The following is a 9648-nucleotide window of genomic DNA, read 5'->3' on the forward strand; positions in this document are numbered from 1 at the left end:
GTATTTTAGCCGGATCCATCTCCACCCGCCCCTCAGAAATGCGGTAGCCCAAGAAATCAATGCAGGGTTTGTGAAACTCACATTTAGACAATTTGGCGAACAGTTTGTGCTTGTGTAACTGGCTGAGGACATGTGCAGGCGGGACTTGTGGTTGCGGGGCATAATCTGCTAGGAAATTAGTCATTCGAATGTCCATCATCCCCGGCAACGCTTCCATCACATCGTGGACCGTGCGCATCAGATCCCTCACCGATTGTTCCAGCTCCTCCAGCCGTTCCCCGGTCGACTCCTCCGGGATCGGCTCCCGGGGTTGGTATTCAGGAGGCGGCCCATAGTCTCCCTCCGTCTGGAAGTCTGCAGCTCCCTCCGAGGATCTCGCACGGGCCCCGTCCCCCACCGGCTCAAACATCCAGTCTTCCACGTCTCTCCGATAACTCCCAGTCTCCCCCGAACTCCCGGAGTCGGGAAACATTCCTTTGTCAAAGAGACTTTCTCGAAGCCCACTGCCTCGACGGGAGTACACCTCCCTGGTGCCTTGGGTGTTGTACAAAGCCCAGTCGTCCTGCGCCGGTGTCTTCCGCGCACCCCAATTCGAAGGGGTTGGAGGCGGCCAAGACAGGTAGGCAGGCAGTCGGGGAATCGCTCCCCCCACAGCACCTTCCCCTGGTGCGGTAGTCGTCACAATCAAAGTTGCGGAGCTCATCTTTCTCCGCTGGCCCCATCGCGTAAATTTTCCCTTTAGGCAGTTTACAGTCAGGCAAAAGTTCAATAGCACAGTCAGTGGGGCGATGGGGCGGTAGCTCGTTCGCCTCCTCCTCTCCAAAAACTTCAGCCAAGTCTCTATACTCAGGAGGCAGAGACGCCAACTCTTCCGGCTGCAAAACAGCGCAGGGGAATTGCGTGGCGGGCCGTTCACCCCAAGAGTCCAACCACGCATGTTCAGTTCTAACAATATGATAGATCCCCAAGCATCGAGAATAAATCCACGTTTCAAAGAAAGTAAAGTTTATTTCAAAGCATTGGAAAGATACTCAAACACGTTCTTTGTTAGAACTGAACACAAGCAGTTAGGGCAGACATGATAAAGGGATTCAAGTTAGAACCACAACCAATGGATAACGTTCCCGCTGGCGGGCAGGAGAAAACGGTTGTCTGCTCAAGTCTTGGGAACCAGGCGAACGGTAGACAAAACACAGGTGCAGTTCACAGGCTTGGTGCAGTTCACAGGCTTGATAAGTAAGAAGCTAATAGCGAAGCATACTCTCCCCCTCACATCCTCCAGTTGTTTTACTTTGGCATTTCAGCATAGAAAACACAGGGGTCAGCCGGTGAGGGACAGGGATCACATATGTACAATCAGAAGTTACACAGAACACCATGGCAGCTTGCTGACAACATCATACTAACAGCTTAACTACAGCCCTTGGCCCTTGTCAACTAGCCTGCGCCGCCTGTGTGTTAGGAAGATCAGGAGTGGAACGAAGGTGGGATCTTGTGTACACTCTTACGTACGCCATCTTACAACAGCTAACTTATTACGCGGCACTTTATAAATTATGATTTCCCCCCCCAACGGAATTGTTTTAGATGATTTTATGTGATTTTAACTGTTTTGTATTAACCAGTGTGAGCCTGCTGTAAAGTGGGGAGGGCGGGGTATATACCTAATAAAAGAAATGAACAAAACATTTAACTACATAATTTGCAGAAAACCAGGAGAACGGCAGCCTTCCTGACCTCCTGAGGCAGGCAGTTCCCCCAGGCTTTGGGCACAGCATAGAATGCACAGGAACAGGCAGTTGCTGATTCTGCCCAGGGCTTTTTTTGTAGAAAAAGCCCAGCAGGAACTCATTAGCATAATAGGCCACACCCAACAGCAGGAACTCATTAGCCTATTAGGCCACACCTCTGACAGCACAACTCATTGGCATATTAGGCCACACCTCCATGTTACCAGAAGTGTGGTCATCCAGCCACACCCACCTTTTGCTTCTTATTCTGTTTACCTTGTTTGTTGTCAAAAACCGGGGCCTTTTTGTAGCAGGGACTCCTTTGCATGTTAGGCCACACACCCCTAATGTAGCCAATCCTAATGAGTTTCTGCTGTTGGGTGTGGCCTATTATGCTAATGAGTTCCTGCTGGGCGTGGCCAACTTGGGAGCCAGCCGGAAACATTCCTGCCCAAAAATAGCCCTGATTCTGCCCATTTGCAGGGAGGCCCCTGCAGAAGGCCTGGCTCAGAGGAGCCCCAGCTGTCTTGGTGGAGCAGAGGGGGCGAGGCGCTCCTGCAGGTATGAGGGACCCAGGCTGTGACCGGCTTTTGCATGGGATGGCCAATCAGTTGAATTGGGCCTGATAACGGGAGATATATCTGGGAGAAATGTAGCAGCTTCTCTCCCTGGCCCCTCACCTCTGGGCTGTGAAAACTAGCTAAAAGAAATTAACCCCGTGGCGACTGTCTCCTGCAGCTGTGGAAAAAGGAAAGCGGCAGAGTTTCATAGGGTGCAAATTAAGTAATTTGTCACAGCAACTTTGGCATTGGAGAGGGAAATGAATTTCTCTTCGGGTTGATTTCGACTGAGCAAACGTTCGGAGAGACTTATCTCTTCCAGTACAATGAGATATCAGAGGTCAATCTTCAGTGAACTTCTTAATTAGTTTATTTAAAATAAAGCATGCTCTTTGTACTAGGCAAAAAATTGATGAACAGGTGAAAGTTAATCATACAAGTACAGAAAAACGCACACAATAAAAATCAAGTCTCCAGACATTATTCAAACTCAGTTTAATACCTAAGCATTTCAATTCGCTAAGATTTAGGCAAATCAGTTATTAAGCCAATAGGCAGAAGGCTATGTACAACGGGAAGCCCGGCACATGTGATATGCTCATCCAATATAAGGTCTGTTCTGATTTGAAGTAAAGGTAAAGGTTCCCTTGCTCGAAAGCCAGTTAAGTCCGACTCTAGGGTTGCGGTGCTCATCTCCGTTTCAAAGCCGAGGAGCCAGCGCTGTCCGAAGACGTTTCCGTGGTCATGTGGCCGGCATGACTAAACCCCAAGGCGCACGGAACGCTGTTACCTTCCCACCAAAGTGGTACCTATTTATCTACTTGCAATTTCTTGCTTTCGAACTGCTAGGTTGGCAGGAGCTAGAACTAGAGACGGGAGCTCACTCCGTCATGCGGCAACTCGGGTCTCGAACTGCTGAACTACTGACCTTCCACAGCCTGCAGTTCAGCGTCTTAACCACTTGAGCCACCGCAGCTCCTGACTGGAAGCCACCAGTAAAAAAACAGTTAGATCCTTACATGACATTTTTGATACAGGTGACAGGAAGAGAAATAAAACTTGAACATGTGATTGTCCTCAAAATACAATTGGACACTAAGAAGAAGAAGAGATTGGATTTATACCCCGCCCTTCACTTGGAGTCTCAGAGCGGCTTACAAACTCCTCTCCCTTCCCCTCCACACAACAGACACCCTGTGAGGTGGGTGGGGCTGAGAGAGAGCTCTGACACAAACTGCTCTTTTTCAAGGACAGCTGTGCCAGAGCTTGTGACTGACCCAAGGTCATCCAGCCAGGTGCAAGTGGAGGAGTGGGGAATCAACCCTGGTTCTCCCAGATTAGAGTCTGCGCACTTATCCACTACACCAAACTGGCTCTCAAAAGTGATTGTGCAAAGGAGTAACTGTAAAGAAAATAGACCTCTAGTCAATTTCTTGGTTCTTTCATTAGACATAAAATTAAACTTTGGTTCAGGCTTCATATCAAAACTTAGGCCGGGAACATGGGGAACAGACCAAAGGGAGACATCTGGGGTTTTGTCATGAGAAAAGTTGGCAAGCCTGACTTGGTGATTTGAATAACAGTATCAAAGAGTAACCATTTGGTCATCTGGGAGGTCTGTTGTGCTAACACACACCTCACTCCATTTGATGCTTCACCTACACTACAGAGAGAAGCATCCTGTCATAAAACTGCTTCTCTACTGTAGGATCTCTCATCTATCTATGTTTTCGTGGTAAGCAAGCTTACTTATTCCAACAGAAGCTCTCCCCACACTCCAGGCTTTTTCGTGTCTTCTCCCCTGTGTGTGTCCTTCTGTGGGAAGTAAAGTGTTTACCTGACTGAAGCTTTTCCCACACTGCAGTCACTCATATGGTTTCTCCCGTGTGTGTATCCTTTGGTGGGAAGTAAGGTGTACACTGTGACTGAACCTTTTCCCACACTCAAGGCATTCATATGGTTTTTCCTCTGTGCGAATTCTTTGATGGGATGGAACAGGCTGCAACTGTTATTGAAGCTTTTCCCACACTCAAGGCATTTTGTATGGTTTCTCCCTTGTGTGAATTCTTCTATGGGAAATAAGGTACGCTCTCTGGCTGAAGTTTTTCCCACACTCTAGACATTTGTATGGTTTCTCCCTTATGTGACGTCTTCGATGGGAAATAAGGTACGCACTCTGGTTGAAGCTTTTCCCACACTCAAGGCATATATATGGTTTCTCCCCTGTGTGAGTCATCTGATGGCGATGAAAGTTTGAATTGTGATTGAAGCTTTTCCCACACTCTGGGCAACTGTAGGGTTTCTCCCCCGTGTGTATCCTTTGGTGGGAAGTAAGCTGTGCACACCGACTGAAGCCTTTTTCACATTCCAGGCATTTGTATGGTTTCTCCCCAGTGTGAATTTTCTGATGGCGATGAAAGTGTGAACTGCAACTGAAGCTTTTCCCACACTCTAGACATCTGTATGGTCTCTCCCCTGTGTGAATTATCTGATGGCGATGAAAGTTTGAATTGTGCCTGAAACTTTTCCCACACCCCAGGCATTCATATGGTTTCTCTCCTGTATGAATTCTTCGATGGGAAGCAACAGAGGAACTGTCTGTGAAGCTTTTCCCACACACTAGGCATTTGTATGGTTTCTCCCCTGTGTGAATTCTTCTATGGGAAATAAGGCATGCACTATGGCTGAAGCTTTTCCCACACTCCAGGCATTTGTACGGTTTCTCCCCTGTGTGAATTATTTGATGACGATGAAAGTGTGAACTGTGACGGAAGTTTTTCCCACACACCAGGCATTTGTATGGTTTCTCCCCTGTGTGAATTCTTCTATGGGAAACAAGGCACGTACTCCGGCTGAAGCTTTTCCCACACTCCAGGCATTTGTATGGTTTCTCCCCTGTGTGAATTCTTTGATGGGAGATGAGGTTACCTTTTCTTCCAAAACTTTCCCCACACACCAGGCATTTGTATGGTTTCTCCCCTGTGTGAATTCTTTGATGGAGGGTGAGGTTACCTTTTTGTACAAAACTCTTCCCACACTCCAGGCATTCATATGGTTTCTCCCCTGTGTGAATTCTTTGATGGGAACTAAAGTTCACACTCTTGCTGAAGATTTTTCCACACTCCAGGCATTCATATATTTTCTTTCTCTTACACATCCTTTGTGGAATATTAAAAACTGATATGTCAGTGAAAGTTTTCCTGCTTGCAGGGCTCTCATTCCTGTTTTCTCCTTGATCTGTTTTTTGCCATAGCCGGTCATCCCCCTCTAAAAGACTGGAATTATTTCTCCCTTTAGGTGGGTGTTTTCCCTCTTCCTTCCTCAGTACATCCAAATATTCAAATTCCTCTTGCATGTCTGAATATGTATCCTCGTTCTCCATCAATGAGTGTTCTCTTGCTTCATTCGCTGACTGCCACACATCTCCTGCTGAAAGAAAGAGATAACTGGCTTCGTTGATTCTGTGAGTCATCCTGGCTTAACCCAGCTTTCCTTGACTTTCCTGACCCCAGAGATAGAAAGAAAGGGGCTGACTGTGTTGTATACATCAGATGTATGTCAAATGCTCTTCACAGACTTGACTGACACATTAGCTTCAATGGGTGAAAGAGGGTACTTAATGTCTGGTTTTAGTCTTATTCCTGGTTGTTCTGATCAGCCACCCTCAGTTATGGGTCTTGGCAAAATAGAATTACAAGTGTCCTATTTATGTATTGGGGTTGTGTTGAAATATTCTATGTTGAATACTGAAAGGCTACAGAAGTGTTTTCTGACTTAAGATTGTGTAATGGAATACACTGAGTTTTGGTTTAGAACATCTCTCTCTCTCTCTGCAATTGGGAAGCCAGCTTCTCTCCCTCCTCAAAACGAACACAGTGAAAATGGGGATGCATGAAAAGGTTCCTGCACCTCTCATTTCCCCAACAATTAACTAGATTAGAACAAAAGAGAAATGCTTTGGGGCATAAAATTAGCATCTGTGAGATAAAAATCCTATGTCTCTGTTCAGCTGGGGGGGGTGGGGGTGGCATCCGTGGTTCTGATTTTGTGAATGAACAAGTTCAGCAATCATGCATTTTAATTTCTCCCTGAAGCTTCTTTAAGGACTGCCACTCTTAGGTCCATTTATCCTTCTGTGTAAGAACTGACCTATCTGCCTGACATACAGAGTGGAAGGGCATTGCTGACATTTGATGGCATACATAAGCTTGGATGACAAGTGAACAAACATGAGACAGTATGACTAGCGTTCTTATGTCTTGTGATTGAGTTGTCCAAGTGAACATGGGGACAGAGTTTGTTGCAGGTCCTGGCCTCAGATTCTGTGTCCATGTTAGGAAAGGCTTTGTTCTAGGATAGAAGTTGTTTAAAGTTAAGAGGCAGGGGTCAGGAAGCAATTTTATCCAGGCTAGGGATCCTGGAGGGGTCCCCACCCCCTTCTGATCATGGAGCAGGGGTCACAGGGGTGGGGGAGGTATTTATGAATTTCCTGCATTGTGCAGGGGGTTGGACTAGATGACCCTGGAGGCCCCTTCCAACTCTATGATTCTATAGTTCTATGAAGGGCTAGGAAAAAGGGTGGGAAGAGGGCAATTCCTCACTGCCTTCTAGTAAGGACAGGATGGACAAAGTGAATCCCATGTTCTATGTCCTTTTACCATACTTGGCACGAGCACACAGCAAAACATCAGGCCATGAACCAATTTAGCTGCTCCTTGGTTACATCACCAACCAGAAGGGAGACTAAACCTAGGAAATCAGAAGAGATTGAAACTGGGAAGGACAGCCATGAAGAAGCTGGAAAAGATCCTTAGGAGTAAAGGTGTGTTGCTGGCAACCAGTGTTCCCTCTAAGCTGAGTTCGTTCACAGTTTTGTAGCCTCTGGCTCGCACATTTTTGTCTTAGCTCAGGAAGGATGGCTCCAGAGCAAACTAATTTATGCAGTAGTCAAATTGCTCGCTCACAACTTTAATGCCAGCAGCTCACAAAGTGGAATTTTTGCTCACAAGACTCCACAGCTTAGAGGGAACATTGCTGGCAACCAAGATTAGGTTAAGTCATGTCATAGTATTCCCTGTTACTATGTACGGCGGTGAAAGTTGGACAAAGAAGAAAGCTGAGAAGAAGGAATTAGATTAATTGAAATGTGGTGTTGGAGGAGAGTTTTATGGATACCGTGGACCACCAAAAAGGCAAATATGTGGGATCTAGACCAAATCAAGCCTGAACTCTCTCTAGGAGCTAAAATGGCTAAGGTGAGGCTATCGTGCTTCAGCCATGAGAAGAGATGGTTTACTGGAAAAGATGACGATGCTAGGAAAAGTGGGAGGCAGGAGGAGAAGAGAAAGACCCAACATTAGATTTTTCCCTAAGGAAGCTACAGCCCTCAGTTTGCAAGAACTGAGAATGGATGTTAACAGTAGGACACTTTGGAGAAAATTAATTCATAGGGTGGCCATAAGTCGGAAGCGACTTCGCAGACCTTAATACAGACACAGAAGCCAAGAATGCAAATATCTAGGGGTCTGGAAAAACACTTTCAATGTCTTGATTGGGTCCAATAAGTCGAATTTGCCCCTCTCTCTCTCTCTCTCTCTCTCTCTCTCTCTCTCTCTCTCTCTCTCTCTCTCTCAACTTTTATTTAAAAATAATCTGATAACCCTACAGATAAACAGAACATTGGCACAAAATCCATTTCCAATTAGCCAGGAAAGCTGGCACAAATATTAATTACAAAATCCAACCAAGGGATCTACAACATCCTTCAACAGCAACAATTTCTATGTAGGTAAGCACTGGGGGGAAAAAACATTTGTCACATGAAACATTTTCTGGCTTTTCCTTTAAGGGTTTATTAGGGAAGGTACTGAACTCATGAAATTCCTTGGGTGTCCTGCAAGCTAAGTTGAGGCTCCTGAAAATGTACTGCGGCTCACCCTGGTCTGAACCGATTTGCATAGATGGTTTAGAAAACGAAGAAGAGATTGGGGTTTCCGGTTTTGGCGGACTGATGGCAGCTGTCTCTCCCGGGGACATGGACCGCAAACCAGCGAGTAGAGAGGTGGTGCGATCATACGCATCCCCCCAGGACCCGTGGAAGGGTCCTGAGTCAGGGGGCGCTGAGGTTTGCTGCCCCCCCAGCATGCTGCTGTGGGGGGGGGGTAGAGGCGTTTGCCCTGATGGTTTCCCCGCTGAGTGTGAGTAATGGCTGAAGCCACACACACTGGACTAAGCAAGTAGTGACTGATTAACAACTAAGCACATTGGCGAAAATGACTGAACTAACATGTGAAGAGTGAGTAATGGTGAAATGAAGCACTTCAGAGAAGCGAAGTTTGCCCAAAAGAAGCGGGAGGGGGAGGGAATTCCCCCTCAGATAACAAAACATTCAACCATCGGGCGAACAGAGCTTAAAGAGTGGAAGGGCTGTTTTGGAGAGTTTTCAAGAAGCGACTAAGCGAACAGGCAATCATTCGAGACTTTTAAATTTTATAATGGAAAAGGTGGATAGAAAAGTTCCTAAGGAAGCGGAGTCCACCCCCAATAAGCGGGGGGAGTGGCAGGAAATCCCCTCTCCTAATAATAAAATAACTCTATATGGAGGGTGTGGACGGAGCTACAAGAAGGAATGGACTGTGTTGGAGAACCTGTCAGAGGTTACTGGGCAAGCAGGCAGACATTGGGATCTCTTTAAAAGGATATTAAACATCACAGAAAATGGCCACTCCAGAGCGGGCGAAGCTCTCCCCTAGCAAAGGGGGGGGGGAGAAAACTCTCTCTCCAGAAATAACATAAATCAAAGATTCTCATGAATGGTCTGTATGGGAGAATCACCAGAAACGTTTAAGAAAACAGACTGTTATTATGGACTTTGACGATTTAAAAATAAGAAGGTAAACAAACCCTGAAAATGGCGACGGAAGGTGCCGAAACTCAGCTTTCTTTAGGAGGAGGCGGCTTAGCTGAACTGTAAACAACCTTTACAATGGTGCCGGCGGAGTGTAGCGAAGTCCTTCCCTATTAAGCGGGGGGGGGGGGGAGAAATCCTCTCCCCAGAAAATATAGTCATCTACAACAATTATGGGGAGGATGGAGCTAAAATTAGGATTGGATTGTTTCAGTGATTTGACAGAAGCGTTCAAGCGATCAAACAGGCTTTTCGGACTCTTGCAATTTAAAAATAAAACAAAGATAAACAATCCCAGATAATGGCGACGGAAGATGCCGAATGAATCAAGCAAAACTTAGTCTGCTTTGGGAAGTGGAAGAAAAACTGGACTGTCTGCGATTGGCGAAGTCCCCCTCAGTAAGTGGGGGGGGGGGGGACCCTCTCTCCAGAAAAGAAAGAAAACTAAAAC

General features: G+C 46.4%; 1 pseudogene; it reads right to left on the minus strand.

The window, feature by feature from the left end:
* Positions 1–9648, minus strand: part of LOC107125761 — a 39785-nt pseudogene that overhangs the window by 27901 nt on the left and 2236 nt on the right.

The sequence above is a fragment of the Gekko japonicus genome, unplaced genomic scaffold (assembly GCF_001447785.1).
Source record: "Gekko japonicus isolate JY-2015 unplaced genomic scaffold, Gekko_japonicus_V1.1 scaffold3020, whole genome shotgun sequence".
Lineage (NCBI taxonomy): Eukaryota > Metazoa > Chordata > Lepidosauria > Squamata > Gekkonidae > Gekko > Gekko japonicus.